The sequence below is a fragment of the Onychostoma macrolepis genome, chromosome 09 (genome assembly GCF_012432095.1).
Source record: "Onychostoma macrolepis isolate SWU-2019 chromosome 09, ASM1243209v1, whole genome shotgun sequence".
In the NCBI taxonomy this organism is placed as follows: domain Eukaryota; kingdom Metazoa; phylum Chordata; class Actinopteri; order Cypriniformes; family Cyprinidae; genus Onychostoma; species Onychostoma macrolepis.
Genome location: NC_081163.1, coordinates 35,700,382 through 35,719,639, shown reverse-complemented (window position 1 = coordinate 35,719,639; position 19,258 = coordinate 35,700,382). Strand labels below are relative to the sequence as shown.

General features: G+C 40.6%; 1 pseudogene; it reads right to left on the bottom strand.

The window, feature by feature from the left end:
* Positions 1–5,239: 5,239 nt before the first annotated feature.
* On the bottom strand, positions 5,240–19,025 carry LOC131546680 (protein arginine N-methyltransferase 2-like; annotated as a pseudogene).
* Between the last annotated feature and the right edge of the window lie 233 nt (positions 19,026–19,258).

Here is a 19,258-nt window from a genome sequence, read left to right as displayed (position 1 = left end):
TACTGTATTGCAAAACACTATTGCTGCTATTGAGGTGGGATACGGGTAAGGTTAGGGACAGGTTTGGTGGTATGGGTAGGTTTAAGGGTGGGTTAAGGTGTAAGGGATGGGTCAACAGCATAATTATGAATGTAATTACATAAATTAATTACAGATGTAATTACATATAGGTATTTTTAAAAATATAAGTACAATGTAAAAACATGTATGTACGCAATAAGTGCATTGTACCAAATGATTAATTTAAATGTAGGTACATAGTAGTTAAGGCCACCTAATATAAAGTGGGACCGAATTTTCTACTTCAGTGTGAATATCTCCTCACTGGACTCTAAAAAAGAACAAAGAAGCCGGCTTACTCGTCATAGAAGAGCCCCGGCAGGGAAAAGACGCTCCTCTTCAGTGCTTCTCCCCTGCAGCCATTCGGAAAACACAAGGGCAAATTTCCTCAGAGCAAATTTTAGCTGCTTTGTTTCAAATGTCGAGCTATGAGCATGCCATGAGCTCTGCATGTGAGAGCATGAGTTTCTGCCTCCCAGGAAGCTCAGAATCAGGCTTGAGTTATCTCACGCCGCCTCAGGTCCTGTGTGCTTCACTGTCCCTGCAGCATTATAATATACTGGCACACTTCTCACGTGAAGATCAGTGCCTCTCGTCTGCAGCAAGCAATTTGGTCTTATCCGGTGAACCTGAGGAGAAAGCTGTCGCTAAAGTCTCCACGCGGAGCGCATCACTGCAGCACATAAGTTGTTGCAGGCCATGTGCCACTTCCTGCCTAATCGGTCCAGCTCAGCTGCTGATTCAAGTTGCCAGACAGCTCCGTCTTCCCAGCAACCTGTGAAGCCTGCTGGGTCTCCTGCTCAGCCTCAGTCCAAAACAGAGCCTGAGCTCTGACAGTGCCCTCAGATGCTACCCCTTTCCTAAGCGCCGAGGTCCCTGCCCCAGAGTGACGTTATACCTTGAGCTGCACAAACCGCCCTGATCTCAAAGCAGAGAGGAGGAGAGGGTTAGGTCCCGCCAAGGCCGAAAAACCTTCAAAGAACTCTACAGTTAATATACAGTCCTTCCTTTCAGACTGTCTCTGGCCCTACACACTTTTATGAAGAGCGTGGTCATGGCTCTTTCCCGGGCTGTGGAGCCTTCATATTTGTCCCTCAACAGGAGTCTTTACAGCTCTCCACAAGGGTAGCTAATAGGGTTGGGTGATGTCAACAAAATTGGCATTGAATGATGTCTACAGTGAAACATTGCGATGGACGATGGGAGGGACCGGCGGGAGGGGGGTTAGGGGTGAGCCCGAAGCGTGATTCCATATTCAGAAAGGCACAGAAAACAAATTACGATTGCTAACATTTGCCTGTTACATTACAGTGCATGAAATTTCACTTACCACATAAACAGAGTACGAGAGCTGACTGAGGACGATGGCAAATGATTTGCAGATCCTGAGCACCACTGACATCTAATCTTGTAAAATGTGTGGTAAGTAGTGCCGCTCCATAGTATAAACAGAGCATCGTCTATTGGCCCAACCCTAGTAGCAAACAGTGTTAATTTTGACAGGCATTTTTGATTTAGTCTTAGTCTTTATCATGAGACAAAAATGCTTAATAGTCTTTTGAGTCATTTGAGTCATTGAATTTGGAAAAACTGGAATAAATATCAATATTGGTAGAGATCCAAATTAAACTCATTTTTCAGATGATTTTCATCTCATCTGACCACGACACTTTCACCCAGTTCTCCTCTGAATCATTCAGATGGCCTGTACATGTGCTTTCTTGAGCAGGGGACCTTGCGGGCGCTGCAGGATTTCAGTCCTTCACAGCGTAGTGTGTTACCAATTGTTTTCTTGGTGACTATGGTCCCAGCTGCCTTGAGATCATTGACAAGATCCTCCCGTGTAGTTCTGCGCTGATTCCTCACCGTTCTCACGATCATTGAAACTCCACGAGATGACATCTTGCATGGAGCCCCAGTCCGAGGGAGATCGACAGTTATATTGTGTTTCTTCCATTTGTGAATAATCACACCAACTGTTGTCACCTTCTTACCAAGCTGTTTGGTGATGGTCGTGTAGCCCATTCCAGCCTTGTGTAGGTCTACAATCGTGTCCCTGACATCCTTGGACAGCTCTTTGGTCTCAGCCATGGTGGAGAGTCTGGAATCTGATTGATTGATTGCTTCTGTGGACAGATGTCTTTTATACAGCAAACAAACTGAGATTACTCCCTTTAAGAGAGTGCTCCTGATCTCAGCTCGTTACCTGTATAAAAGACACCTGGGAGCCAGAAATCTTGCTGATTGATAGGGGATCAAATACTTATTTTACTCATTAAAATGCAAATCAATTTATAAGTTTTTTGAACTTTTTTTGTTGTTGTTATTCTGTCTCTCACTGTTAAAATAAACCTACCATTAAAATTATAGACTGATCATTTTTTTTGTCAGTGGGCAAACGTACAAATTCAGCAGGGGCCCTGAGGAAAACCACTGGACTAGATAGCCTACCTTGGCAGCAATATTCATGAAGATTTTTCCCCTTTTATAATGCAGATTATTCACCAGGCTGTCACTTCTAGTTGGACGCGTGTGGACTCGAATGCCATCACGTAGCATTGATCAATCATAAAATCAGTAGGCTACTAACAGTTCGCAAATAAATCCATACCTTTTCTTGTAACCCAATAAAATCAATCCATGGAGATGAACGTCACCTGAGATGTTTAATTCACTAGCATTCTGAGCATTATTACTGCTGGCGTTCACATCAATCCACAAGGTGTTCTTTTAGGTTAGGCTATTTCCATTCAAGTCAGTATAAAAGCAATTATGCTATGTCTAGCATTACGTTACTGAGCAAAGGCCAACAAATTGGTTGCAAAAAGGTATCCACTCAAATGTTTAACTTTTAGTCTGCTTGTTACGGTCAAAAACCTGTTAAGTCACATTACTATATGCAATAGCCTATGAGACAGCCGACGATCACTAGATTTTATGGTGTTACTATAACTATTTTTTAAATGGTTATCAGCACTAAATCTTGGTAATATGGAAGTTGCTGCATTTTGCTTTGGCGTGACATTACTTTTTGCAGACAATGCAAAGGCCGAGTACAGTAACTTTAAAATAGAGGTAAAACAAATCAAGTTTGAGCTCACAATTGTTTTTTAAAATGTAGATCATTCTCATTACTAAAACATCTAATTGCCAAATTCCCAGTGTCCTACCTATAATTAATTTGGCTGGACAAATAATAAAACTTTAAAGTAATTTTTCTCAGTTTCACACTTGAGTTAAGGTCTTTTGCCTTTGTAGGGAACATCCATACTTTATTTTTATGAAATAAAGATATTTTATGCACAATATTTCAGTTGAAAATACTTAAAAGTTGGACAAAAAAAAGTGTCTTTCAGAAAAGACAAATGTGTTTAAAGCTTATGGGTTCAGGAACTACAAACAATTTAGTGTGGGTATTTCAACTTTAATGGTTTGTGCAGAAAACAGAGGGAACAGATGAGCATAAATGAGTATGCAGACTGCATTTACAGTAATTTTATACAAGACATTTTAAGGAAATACATCAATAAAAACAAAATCAGTGTCATTTACAATGTTTAAATATTTTCACAATTGAAAAGTTTTTAATCAAAACTTCCAAACTGAATTTTTCACCTTTTCTTGCAGGCCACAAACTGTTGAGCAATCTTTTTTTCTGTCAATTTTATCAAGTTTGTCCTTGGGTATATGACAGCAATACTATTCAGCCGTGTTTGTGTCATGGTACTACGAAGCCATGTTTTTAGCCTTCTAAGACCATTGAAACTTCTCTCAGCTTCTGCTGAGGACACATGAGTGACAAGAAGCAGTCAGACAAGTGTTTCCACCTGATCAAAAAGACTACGGACTTCTGGACACATCACTTTAAGGATGTTTGCTTCTTCACTGAGGACTGCATAATATACTTTGATCTGAACATTGCCAACTGTGTGTTAAGGGATATTTTGTCCAGTTCTGGGTACATTTGTATCACATTATCGACCACTCCTGCTAACAGGATGTTTTCCAGATTCCTTAGCATCAGCAGCCATTCCTGCTCAAACTCCATTTAAAACTCCATTTTGTAATATTCAGATGGAGATGAATGCACATGTGTGCACAAGCCTGACCTGTTAGACATTTAGGAGGATTACGAGTTTGGCGCAGTGCAATCGGAGAGAGATCAGAAAAGCCTCACCTTCACATAGGCAACAGCAGAAAGCATACCACTGATGGTCTGTGTTCGACTTTGGAGAGATGTATTGAGATTCTCCAATTCCTCTATACTATAGCCTCTGGCAAGCAAAAGACCAAGAACTTGTGGGACAAAGGGGCCTTATAGATTGAAAGGACCCTTGAACAGATTTTGCAGCTTGCAAATTTAAAAGATTTAAATTTACCTGACTGCCCAAACAAACTCATGAACCCATTGTAAAGCACTGTGGATAACACGTGAGGCAGTACAAGCATGCTGTGTAATGAGATTTACACAATGGGCACCACAGTGGATGTATGGGGCAAGAGTTTGTTCCTTTTTAACGATGGCCTGTGCTCCAGAATACCTGCCAGCCATATTTGCCGCACCATCAAATGCCTGCCCTCTTAATCCAGTAATGGGCAAATTTAAAGAAAACAGTGAATCATTCTGCGAAGCTGATTAGAAGCTTCGAAAAGCTTAATTTATCCCATCACTAGCGTGAGATTCTCTTGAAGAAGAAACACATGTAAGTAATATCCTGAGCTGGATTTGCACTACACATCTCCACCAACAGAGTGTGCTGTTGCTTCAGAAAATGCAAAACTGCCACTGATAAAACAATTGAAAAATAGAGGAGCTTTGCCTACTCCATCATTATTTCATACAGTCATATTAAAATATACAGAGTAGACAAATGTTGATTTACTGAGATATGCACAAAATCCATGTTTTCTGGAATTTAAAAATGTTTTTTAGATTTTTAGAGCAAATATTTGAATGAACGAATTAATAAATTAATTAATTAATTAATGAGGCAAATATTTGATAAAATGTAGTCAATTCTACTTTAGTTTTGTCAGATTTATTTAGCTAAAAGAAATCTGAAAATCCCTTCTATAAGTTAAAGATGTAGTGTAATGTTTTGTGCACTCCCGATTGTAAAGCTGCAAAAAGAAAGAAAAGGTTCTGTTTACTAAGAAAGTTCACGGATGGGTCTTAGGGTCACCTCCACATTGGAAAACACTTTGTCTGAACCTGCAAAAATATTCAGAGTGTGAATGAAGAGTGCTTCAAATATTCATGTTGGTATTACATCTGAGATTTCTTAATGCCAACAAGGGTTAAATCTAGAGTTAAGGTGTTAAATAAAACAAAGCAATTACCAAAATGAAGCAAAACAACAGGAAACAAATATATTTTTTTATGAGATTAAGCAATGATAAATGAAGAAACTCACCCTAGAAACTTCTGAGCTATTTATGTTCCATAAAAATGTGATTGACAAGTGGCGTCTCCATACTGGATTTCTCTGCAGACATATGGACCCCACAATAATGTCCCCTTCCTCAACTGTCACTGGTGCATCCAGCATGAAAAGAGTCTGTTTCCAGTGAGTGATCCTGTAAAAAATAAAGGCTTTAAGGATTCAGATGAATGTTTTACACACAGATTGTCCTGTGAACTGTAAACTGAAAATTAGAACTTGCATTCACATCTGAAAGTGTGAAGTGAATTTGAAGTATGCTATCATGTATTTTTATTTGGTTATTATCGATTTATGTATCATACTCTGAATACGGTCCGGTGTTATGATGGTCTATCCTCTTCTAAACTCTGGAAATGTGCACTGAACCAGACAGTGAAGCCATGAAACATGCCTGATTTCTCAACAATGAAACTAAACTCCCCTCTGAGTCTCTGAACAAGTCAAGAAAAGAAATGTAGTTAACATGTGCTTCCTTTTAAATAATGGTTATTTCATCTAACCCAAATTTGAACATTTACCTCCAAGTCTGAGACCTGTATTGTGACCATATCAAGAGAGATAACATCAGCTGGTGTGGACAAACAATCCTCAAGTAAGAGATGATGGCTAAATTTAGGCTTGGAGAGAAACTCCTTCTGTGCAAGTGACCTACAAAATATTAATAAATGGTCTGTTTTAACAGTTATCATAACAGTGATGTACATAGCTAATGAATTCAGCCATTTTGTGGCAAATCACAATGCAGTACTCTTATTTAATTATTTATTCATTCAACAATTGCATTAACAAATTTTATTAAAAACAATTATTCAATAATTGACAGTTATTTATTTTTACAAGAACAATGCACACTAGATTAAGAACTTCTGAATAATTGTTGCAATGACTTTTAACCAAATGCTCCAAAGTTGAGTTCTGACAGAGTTCTGGCATGAAACTCTAGATGGCGCAGTCCGATAGGTCTAACTCAATCTGACCTAATGATATCATTATCACATGGCACAGCTGATTGGTTCTCTCCTGTGCTTGTTGTAGCAGTTTCGCAGCGTGCTTCAGAACAGCAGAATCAACGTCTAAAATAAGTGAATGCTCTTTTAATTAATATCGCTGTGTGTATTGCATGGTCTGCCTAATTTAATCCAAAAATGAGCAACCATAATCAAGTTTAAACTAAGTGTCATGTTAGCGGTTTGCTTGCATGCAGGAGCAAAATATTAAGCATATCAGCAGCATCTAAATCCTCTGTTTATACAGCTAGAGAAAAACGCAGTTTAGAGCATATGTAATCGCTGAAGACATGCCGATATCTTCAGTATGTTATATTTCATGTATGTTATATTTGCAGCAGCAGTATTTCTTACATGCTCACAGCTGTATGTTGTGGACATATTGGTAGTAGTCTCGGTACTTGCTCTGCCGCAGCAGCAGCAGATCTATTCCGCCAAGACGAAATACATTAACATTGTCATGTACATTACCATGCCAATCCCTCTGAGAGTTATCATGATGCAAATACAGAGTTCTAGAATGAAATTCTAGATGGGGCAGTCTGATAGGTCTAACTCAATCTCACCTAATGACATCATTATCACATGGCACAGCTGATTGGTTCTCTCCTGTATCGGTAGCCAATGAGCTCTCTGCTCAACATTCAAATATATGACTAGTGCTTGTTGTAGCAGTTTCACAGCGTGCTTCAGAAACCTTCCACCTTCCCCAGCTCCCCCTGTATAGATCTGCTACGAGGTGATTAATGTCTGCTAAAGGGGGTTATTTCATGTATGTTATATTTGCAGCAGTAGTATTTCTTACATGCTCACAGCTGAATGTTGTGGACGTATTGGCAGTAGCAAGTCTTGGTACTTGCTCTGCCACAGCAGCAGCATAGCAGATCTATTCCGCCAAGACCAAATACATTAACATTGTCATGTACATTACCATTCCAAGCCCTCTGAGAGTTGTCATGACAGAAATTAAGTTCACACAGGTGTCCTATCACAATAACAACAGGTGTAGGTCAACATAATTTCAAAACCACTTGATTGGTATTTTTCACCTAATGCAATGCCAAGTTGCTTAAATACCCACTGAAATTAGGTCATAAAGAGCTGTAAACTTATATGAAAGGCCTCACTGTAGGTAGCTGAAGTCTAGGCCATACGGTTTCTCCCAGAACTCCATTTTTTTGCCTGTAGTCAGAAAAGGCCTGGCAAGGAACGACAATCAGACAGGCAGAGGACGGCCACATCATTCCACCCTCCTTCAGCCAGCGATCACGTGCCCGCAACACTGACTCCACCATATACTCAAACTGAGAAACATAGAGAGTTTTGTTTAGTTTATTTATAAACCACACTTAAAAACAACAGACGTTGAAACCAAAGTGCTATACAAAAATGTAAAACCATTTTCATACCAGAAGGCAGTTGCCCATCCACTCTGACACTATAACATCCACTTTCCCAGGCAGAGTGAGATTCTCAGCTCTGTCACGAAACACTGTCACGACACCCTCACAGCCATTCTGCCTCACTAGTTCCTCAGTGTGTTCTGCCATTGAGCTGGCCTCCACAGCATATACCTACAGGAAAAATAAAACAGGCTCTGAATATAAATATTAGCTTTTTATATAAATGTATATACACTGCTCAAAAAAAATAAATAAAGGAACACTTTGAAAACACATCAGATCTCAATAGGGAAAAATATAATTCTGGATATCTATTCTGATATAGACTGGGTAATAGGGATGTGCCCGAATCCGAATAGGTATTCGGAAAGGTAATAATGTGTACTACGGCAACCGTAAAGGGAATAAGTATGATATATACAAGAAAAATATATTTCAGTGCTTTCACGGAGCCGTTATTAATATGTGGGACATTGAAATCACTTAATTAATGCAGCGTTTGCTTTTTACTTTCACTTTTGAGATTTGCGATCACACGCAGCCTAATCTACTACGGAGTGGCACTACTTACTACACATATCACAGGATTAGATGTTTGTCAGTGGTGCTCAGGATCTTCAAATCATTTGACATCGTCCTTACCTCTCTCTGTTTATGAGGCAAGTGAAATTTAACGTAACAGGCTGCTAGCAAGCAGCTAACCATGTCACTTTTGTGGCACTATAGAACACATTATTCGTTTTCCATGCCCTTCCGAATACAGATTTGCTATTCAGGTACATCCCTACTGGGTAATGTGTTAGGAACAAAAGGATGCCACATCGTTTGATGAAAATTAAAATGATCAACCTGCAGAGGGCTGAATTTAAAGACACCCCAAAAATCAAAGTGAAAAAATGATCCAGCAGGCTAGTCCATTTTGCTGAAATGGTACTCAGTAGTTTGTATGGCCCCCACGTTCTTGTATGCATGCCTGACAACGTGGAGGCATGCTCCTAATGATACAATGGATGGTGTCCTGGGGTATTTCCACCCAGATCTGGACCTGGGCATCACTGAGCTCCTGGACAGTCTGAGATGTAACCTGGCAGGCGTCGGATGGACCAAAACATAATGTCTCAGAGGTGTTCTATTGGATTTAGGGTGAGCGTAAGGGCCATTCAATGCTATCAATTCCTTCATCCTCCAGGAACTGCCTGCATACTCTCACCACATGAGGCCGGGCATTGTTGTGCTCCAGGAGGAACCGAGGACCCACTGCACCAGTGTAGGGTCTGACAATGGGTCCAAGGATTTCATCCCAATACCTAATGACAGTCAGGGTGCCATTGTCTAGCCTGTAAAGGTCTGTGCGTCCCTCCATGGATAGGCCTCCCAAGACCACCACTGACCCACCACCAAAGCGGTCATGCTGAACGATGTTACAGGCAGCATAACGTTCTCCACAGTTTCTCCAGACCCTTTCACGTCTGTCACATGTGCTCAGGGTGAACCTGCTCTTATCTGTGAAAAGAACAGGGACATCCTGACAATTCTGTTGTTTAATGGCAAATGCCAATCGAGCTCCACGGTGCCGGGCAGTGAGCACAGGGCTCACTAGAGGAGGTCGGGCCCTCAGGCCACCCTCACGAAGTCTGTTTCTGATTGTTTGATCGGAGACATTCACACCAGTGGCCTGCTGGCAAACCAGCTGGCAATGGCACATACTGTTGTGCCATCCTGGATGAGTTGGACTGCCTGTGCTACCTCTGTAGGGTCCAGGTATCGCTTCATGCTACCAGTAATGACACTGACCCTAGCCAAATGCAAAACTAGTGAAAAAAAAAAAGAAAAAAAGATGAGTAGGGAAAAAAATGTCAGTGGACTCCACCTGCAAAACCATTCCTATTTTGAAGGTCGTCTCATTGTTGCCCATTTAGTGCACCTGTTGTTAATTTCATTAACACCAAAGCAGCTGAAACTGATTAACAACCCCCTCTGCTACTTAACTGACCAGGGCTGCATTTCCCAAAAGCATCGTAAGCCTACGATCAACATAGGCTTAAGTTCATTGCACTCTGACTCCGAAATTTTCATATGCGTTTTTTCGTATTTGTTATCCTAAAAATTCATCACGGACAGAAAACTTGCACACAGAGTCCGATGCGTATTAATGAATCTGTTGCGAATAAATTTGCAAAACAGTAATAAATGGAGTCTTCAAGCAGTGAGGATCATTTTGTTGTGATCCTCTCACAACAAAAAGTCCTCTCGCTTCTTAAAAAGAGAAAAAGAAAGCTCTATCTGGCATAAAACATGAACAAAAACTGAATATTTAATTGTATTGAAGTAAAAACTCTCATCATTATAAGCTAAAAGCTAAAGTTAGCTGCAGTTCTGGCTCTGTGCCTAGTCTGATCACCATGGCAACCCTGGCGCAAACAGAGTGCAGGGAGGTGTGTTACCCAGAGAAGTGCAGAAGTATACAGGCACGTAAAAAACACAAAGAGAAAACTCTCAGAGACAATCCTAATGTTCTGTACGCTGACTGTATTCAGCTCAATGGGAAAAGAATCAAGAACAACTTCATTTTCCACACCACTATGATTAATGCTTGGAAACTGACCATCTGTGAGGAATACAAGTATGTTTTTAAAGAAGGAATTGGCCGAGGTGGAAGGTTAACTATTTGTGAAGATGAAATGCTAGACACAGACAACCCCATTCTCACTATAACATACTATACTAAAGGCACCTTCTTACTGCAAGGCAATGAAGCAAGCCTGAACTCATTTGAGGAGACTTTCCCCCTGCTAAAAGCCAGAGTAGAGAAGGAGAGAGACGAGACCCATGTGAACTGCACAGACTCTGAGGAGGAAGGCCCAGTGAATCCTTCACCTTCACCACCTTCACCTTCAGACAGTTTAGCCCTACTAGAACTGGACTTCACTGAATTCAGAGAACACACTCAGGCCAAACTCTCAGACACACACGACACAAACATTTACATCCAGGAGCTCAAAGATGAACTCCAGCAGCTGAAGAAAAACACCAGTTCCTCCATCACTGAACTCACAAGAGCTCTCAGAGGACTTCAAGAAGAAAACCGAACTCTCCACTTACAGCTATGCAAACTAGAGGAGGACACAGAGAAAAAGGAAGTGAACTTTTCCAGACAGCTGCAAGAAATGAAAGAACAGTTACAGAAAACCACAAAAGACAATGCACCTCACAATACAGCTCCAGACAAACCAACCTACACAAACACAGAATGCATGCCTACGACAAACACACAGACACCTGCAGCAACACAGGCCTCACCTGCCCAGACTCCAGAACCTGATCCAGATGTTCTCCTCCTCATGGAAAATTCCTGGACCCTCAGAAACTCTTTCCACACCAAAAAGTCACTGCAAAGCAATGTAGCACAACAGGCCACGCCCACCAGATCATCAGAGACTTCACAGGACACCCCTCGTGTATTATCATTCATACTGGGACTAATGACCTTCACTCGCTGCGCAACAGTACTTCTGATGCAGTGAGGAAAATGGCAGAAGTCACCAGCAAAAAGTTCCCAGAGTCCCGAATCATAATCTCCACGCTTCTCCCAAGACACGACACACCACCGCACATCATCTACAGTATCAATGCTGAAATTTCCGTGGCTGTTCTGCGCTCCCCAATGTACACCTGGCCCACCACTACCACATCGGCCTCCAACACCTGTATGATGGACTTCACCTACACAAAGATGGAGTCCGTACTTTTGCAAAGACCCTAAAAGATGCAGCCCTGGGCCGCAGTCCAGCATCACCGAGACACCTGTTACCAACTCCACAATACCACCGGCCCATTCACCACTACATGCCCAGACATCCCCCTCCGGCCCCGGTGAGGACAGACATCGCCTGGACAAACACTGCACGTCGTCCACCACACCCAGCAATGGCTCCCTATACACCTGTAAACCTGCAGTCACCAACTTCACATCCACCCGCTGCCCATCAAACCCCCGTAAGAAAGAAGAAACCAAAAACCACCCCACACCAAGAGAAGCCCCCACAGCCGAGAGCACAGAGCTATGCTGAAGCTGCAGCCCGGCCCCCTGCTGCACCCAGCACCTCCACACCTGCCAGCGAACTGAGCCAGATCAGAGAGATGCTGCAGACACTGTGCAACCAGCTCCTGAACAGATAAGGACAATAGGCACAAACACAGTGCACTAGATGTAAATTGACCGATTGACCATAAACTGCACTAGATGTAAATTGTTTACCATATACATTCTCACAGGTTATATTCTCTCTGTCTTACCAAATAGGTTTATCTTTAATATTACTAAAATACTAATGCGTTCATTTCATATAAGTTGTTGGAATATTCAGGGTCTTCATTCTTCGACTTTTGGTCCTAAAAGCACAGACCCAGTTTTTCTGAAAAATAACAAAGATGCTGACATTATCATTCTCACCGAGACCTGGTGTCGAAATGATGCACTTACCTACTCTTCCCTCAGGCTACTATGAAGTAATTGTACCCTCAGTTAAATTAAGTACAGTCCACCGTGGACGAGACTCGGGAGGAATTCTGGTGTGGTACAAGGAAGCTCTGGCCAAACACATTTCTATTATTACACTTAGTAAATTTCATTGTTGGTTAAAACTAAACAATCAAATTGGCATTTCAACCACTGACACTTATCTTTGTGCCATCTACATCCCTCCAGCAGAGTCCCCTTACCATGATGAGGAATATCTGAACAACATCCACACAGAGATCAGCCGTTTCCAGGCCCAGGGAAACGTGCTGCTGTGTGGAGACTTAAACGCAAGAACTGGATCTGAACCTGATAATATATATCCAAAGGGCAATGAGCATGTCTTTGGCCAAAACCCCCAGAGTCTCACAAAAAACCTCCCACCAAGAAACAATCTTGACCAAACTGTAAATAAAAATGGTAGAGAATTAATGCAGCTCTGCCGAGCCTCAGGCCTGTACATACTTAATGGCAGGATCAGAGGGGACTCTTTAGGGAGGTTCACGTGTTGTTCAGGTCTTGGAGCTAGTGTAGTTGACTATGCCATCACTGACATGGACCCCTCCTCCTTCAGTGCATTCACTGTCATACAACAAACTCCGCTTTCTGACCATAACCAAACTAACATTTATATTAAAACACATCACACACCAGAACAAAACAAGCTGGAAACCTGCAAATTGTATCAGGTCCAGCAGAGATACAAATGGACTTCAGACAGTGCAGAAAAATTTATCCAAGCCCTGAATTCTGAAGAACTGAAGAATCTAATTACTATATTTATGAATAAAAAAATTGAAACAACTAAAGATGGTGTTAATCTGGCTACAAATGAAATAAATTACATATTTCGAAAAGCAGCATATATAAGTGAATTGAAAAAGAAAGGCAAAAAATACACTAAGAAAAAAACACCAAAAGGTGAAAAATGGTTTGACTCAGACTGCAAAACATTAAGAAAACAACTTAGAAAATTATCAAATCTGAAACATAAAGAACCATACAACACCGACATAAGAACTGAATACTGTTCAAAACTAAAACAATACAAAGACACAATAAGAGCAAAAAAGCAACACCATCTGACCAAAAGTTTACAAGAAATAGAACATTCAATAAATCATAATCAGTTCTGGGATATGTGGAATAATCTGAGAACAACAAAACCACAAGACTTGCCAATACAAGATGGAGATACTTGGACAAAGTATTTTGAAAATTTGTATAAAGAAATCCCACCAAAACAACTCAATGACAATTATAATCTGATCAAACAATATCTACAAACCTATGAAGACACAATTAAAAATAATCAAAATCCACTTGACTTCCCAATTACATATAAAGAATCAACAAACAAACTCAAAAGCCAAAAATGTAAGAAATCTTGTGGTCCTGACAGCATTCCAGGTGAAATGCTGAAACACAGCACACCTGAGCTTCAGACCGCTGTGCTCAAATTATTCAACCTTGTACTTAGTTCAGGCTGTTTTCCTGACATCTGGAACCAAGGACTTATTACCCCAATTCACAAGAGTGGAGACAAATTGGACCCCAATAATTTCAGAGGCATTTGTGTAAGCAGTAATCTGGGGAAGTTATTTAGCAGTATTTTAAACAATAGAATAGTAAACTTCCTTAATGAACACAGTGTCCTGAGCCCGAGTCAGATTGGCTTTCTTCCTAATCACAGAACTACTGACCACATTTACACCCTACACACCCTAATCAATAAACACGTAAAACAGACCAAAAATGGAAAAATATTTGCATGTTTTATCGATTTCAAAAAAGCATTTGATTCTATTTGGCACGATGGATTATATTATAAGCTTTTACAAAGTGGTGTAGGGGGTAAAGTTTATGACATTGTAAAATCAATATATTCAAACAACAAATGTGCAATACGAATTGGCAACAAACATACAGATTTCTTCACCCAGAAAAGAGGAGTGCGGCAGGGCTGTAGCCTGAGTCCAACACTGTTCAACATCTACATTAATGAATTAGCGGTGCAGTTGGACCAGTCTACAGCCCCTGGACTCACTCTACAAGACAAAAACATCAAGCTTTTGCTGTACGCAGATGATCTGGTGCTGCTGTCATCTACACCACAGGGACTACAGCAGCACCTAGACCTGCTGGAGAACTACTGCCAGAACTGGGCCCTGGCTGTAAACCTCAAAAAGACCAACATTATGGTCTTTCAGAAAAAGCCCAGATGTCAGGAACACAGATACCGGTTCAGTCTAGGCAGCACCGCCCTAGAACACACGATGCAGTACACGTACCTCGGCCTGATCATCACTGCGTCGGGGAGTTTCAGTACGGCAGTGAATGCTCTCAAAGATAAAGCTCGAAGAGCTCTATACGCAATCAAGAAAAAATTCCAAAATATTGAAATACCGCTTCCAATTTGGTGTAAAATCTTTGATAGTGTGATTCAGCCCATAGCGCTGTATGGAAGTGAGGTTTGGGGTCCACTCAGTGATCAGAGCTACACTAGATGGGACAGACATCCAACAGAAGTCCTACACACAGAATTCTGCAAAATGATCCTAAAATTACAAAGAAAAACACCCAATAATGCATGTAGGGCAGAATTAGGCCGATTCCCATTGATTATAAATATACAAAAAAGATCCCTCAAATTCTGGATGCATCTTAAATCGAGTCCCACAGAATCGCTACATTTTAAAGCACTACAAACCCAAGAACTGAACCCCGAAAAGAGTCCACTCAGTCAGCTGGTTCTGAGACTTACTAACCTGACTAACTCTACTAACACTAACCAGTCTCAGACCAGCACTGCTTCTCACCCAAACATCAAAATAAATCAAATTATCAAACAATCTAAAAATACATATCTGGAACATTGGGATCAAGAGACTAAAACACAAAGTAAATTACAACTATATCGGACCATAAAATCAAATTATGAATTGGAAGATTATCTCCAGAGTGTCAGAGGCACAAAGCAGAGACAGATCCTGACCAAGTACAGGCTCAGTGAGCACAGACTAGCCATCGAGACCGGCAGACACAGAAAGAGCTGGTTACCCAGAGAGCAAAGGGTGTGTGCTCACTGTGAGACAGGAGAGATCGAGACAGAGACGCACTTCCTCCTTCATTGTCATAAATACATATCAATAAGAAAACTCTACTTCAACAAACTCACCAACTTAATAAAGAACTTTACAGCCATTAGTGAAACAGAACAAATAAAGATAGTACTAGGAGAGGGACAGACAGCAGCACTGGCTGCGAGATACGTGTGGACGTGCCACAGCCTGAGAGAAAGCAGGTGAATGTGTGTAATGTGTGTAATATGTGTATTACGTCTGACCTCAAAGTGTTTCCCTACTGTCTACCACAGTGACCCTCAGCCTGTGTGTGTTTATGTGGTATGAAATGTTCACATAATAAGTTCTTATTTGTTACACTGTTTATTTAAGTTTATATTGTTATAAGGTTTTTATTCTATTATTTTGATATTTTCATTGTTATTATATTTCTCCACATATATTTCAAGCTTTGGCAATATTGTATTTTTTACAGTCATGCCAATAAAGCAATATTTAATTGAATTGAAAGGAAATATTGGGTCCATCCAATACTAAGATATAGAGAGGAAGGAGAATTCCCCCTCAGGAGCAGCGGGATTATCACGGGCGATTCAAAGTTTATTTCAGGATGTCAGTGGCTCAGTTTGATGCTTTGCTAGCGATACTAGAGCCACATATTAAAAATCTGAATTTTTTAATGAGGGACGAAAATTTCGGAGGCAGTGTGTAAAGTGATTGGCATAACGGGAGGTCGAATTTATTTTTTAACATGCAAAAATTTCGGATGACATTTGTGTGCAATGACGTTGACGATGATTTTGGGAAACGCAGTCCAGATCAATATCCCAGGAGTTAAATTAACTTGATGCTATACTCTGATTAAAAAGTGTTCCTTAAATTTTTTTTGAGCAGTGTAGTTTTTACTATGGTCAAAATAATTCAAAATAAATTTTTCTTTAAAAATGATCCTAGATGTTTTAGACCAGCTGTTCGTTGCAACTCCATAAACCTTGAAGATAACTGTCCCCATCAAGGGCATAGGTTTGATTTTTGATTAGGAGACCCTAAAATTACACTATACACTGCTTTGGCTAAAATGCTAAATAACATGTTTTAAATGCGAGAATAAATTAATTTTACAACAGGTACATTTTTGAAACATGGCGTGATGTGGATTCAAGTGCTTTATTTCTTTTATAAACCAGCAGCAAAATGACTTCAGAATTTAAAGACTATTTGTGTTATAACTGATATAAACAGCCATGAAGATACAAATGTCAATACAATGAAATGATAATATAAAGAGTTTAGTGGTATTTCTATAGGCATTTGCTATGATTTACACCCATGATGAGGTTTCGTGATTTTAAAACAAATATTTAGTTTGTCTCACCGCAGCAGGTTGTGCTAGACGGGCGCAGAAGAGGCTGATGACCCCTGTCCCGCAGCCCAAGTCCATGACCACCTTCCCCCTCAGGGCGGCGCTATTACTCAGGATCACCTGCCTGTATGCTTCTGTGCGGGGTTTATCTGACAGCATCTCCAGATGAAGCCTCTGACAGCAGGATTCAGAAAATACATGTTAACCATACGTTTGCTTTAGCATGAAGAATCCTTTGTTTTTAATCATACTTGAAAGATTTTTAAATGGATGTTAAGTTTTAGACTGACAAGCTTAACATTTCAGTACTTACTAATGTCCCATAATTGCCAAAGTATTCTTCATCTTGCCAAGCATCTTTCTCATCCTCATCTCTTTGATGCAAATAGCTGGATGGGACATAACCAAAGTGACCCTGCAGTTCAGCCCACCACCAGATGTCTGAACTCCTGTCATAGACCTTCAATTTATCACCAACTGAGAAACTAAGCTGTCGGTTAAAGAAAAACAAGGAAATAAAAATACATTTGTTCGTTTTTTTTATTTTTTTTTATTTTGTGTATCTTGTGAGCACATGTACTTTTCAACCGCTCTGTCTAAGCTATTGTATGGCTTTAGAATCGCGGTAAAGTTGGTTTTATGTTGGACATTCGTTAGACATTCAATCTTTTCCTCAGCATTAATTGATGTAATCGCATAATAGTCATTGCTCATGCTGTATCTTGTTCAGATCACATTTAAAAGCATAATATCACAATTAATAATAATATTATTCGATGATGTAATCGTTTTAAGCATCAGAAGTAGAAAAAGTCCTCACAATGATCCCCACTTGGGCATGTCAAGTTAGGGAGTGTCTCAAAAGTGCAAAATCCACAATAAATCTGGTTAAATATGTGCATTATTTCATAAAAACACTAAAAAAGTGATACTTTTTCATGTGTAGTTTATGTTAATAATGCAAATAGATGAGGTATAGATTAAGACAGTTGTTAACTTTTATATGATTAATATATCTGTTATGTAAGTAAACTGAATGTCTTAATGCAATAAATCTGTTTAACTGTGGTTGTTTTATGTAAATAACTCAAATCACACACAATGTATTTATACATAAATGAAGCATATAATACACAACTTAGATTTATATATATATACAGTCATGGCCAAAAATATTGGCACGACTTAGATTTTGGAAATAGTATTTTGTGTATTTTTAATGATTTTTTACGTCAAACAAACCTTTTAAACTCCCTGGTCATTTGACCTGATGACATCACACTAGTTGTAATATCTTCACACAATCCTGACACACATCATAGCTTTAAAATAAATTGTATAAAGAACTATATCAATAAGCTCTCATCTATATGAAGTCTGATACATCATGTTATTTTTCCAAACTAGTTTAAGTTTCTTATTACGGTGTAATTATAGCATTATGAGTATCCCTATCAAACTGTCCCTACTGTAATCTGTACTGTAATCAAACTGTAATCTACTGTATAAACACAGTTCCCTTTCGAGGGAACTTCGAACTGCGTCCTCTAGGGGTCGCTATGGGGAACGCCGTCAGCGTGACCCGTGTCTGAAGCATATATACAAAAACACCACATGTTGGCCGGCGACAGCCTATGATGTCACTACCGGCACGACCACAGTATAAAGGGGCGCCGGGAAAATACGTCATTCTCTTCTTCGTCTTCAGTGACTGTTTTGTTTGAAGCGTGTATTCTACAGGTAAGAAGCGATTTTTCTACTATGGCGAGCACTAGCAAGGCGTTTAAGAGATGTGTGCATCCGTGTCCTCGTTATTTGACACCTGATGACACACAAGATCTTTGCGTCTTTTGTTTGGGCGAGGAGCACGCACGCGATGTCATCGAGGGGGCAATCTGAGTGCACTGTGAGCTTTTTTCTATGAGAAAGCTCTGCTCTCGTCTGTCTCTCTTTTCGAGGAAGGAGGGACAGCCGTCTGCTTCCCGCGGCTTGAGACCCACTGATGCCGAGGCACGGAGGACAGTGAGCTCGTGGGGCTCGCAGGCGGAGCTGGCTCGTGAGTTAGAGAGGGGGCTTTCCCTCTCGCACTCGTCGGCCGCGAACGAGAGTGAGTTGCGGGATGACGATGATGCGATCTCTCTGACATCATATGATCCAGCAGCTAGATCCTACCCTGCGTATGACGAACTGTTGGAGGTTATGGAACGTGTCACGGCGAGGCTTGACTTGCCGTGGAAGCGGGCCAAGATGGTGGCGCCGCGGGGTCGTCTCGATGAGCATTATCTTTCTGGCCATAGCCCCCCAGCTCGAGTGAGCCTTCCATTTCTTCCTGATCTCCATGCGGAGGTTGAGAGGGAATGGAAAAAGCCGTTTTCCTCT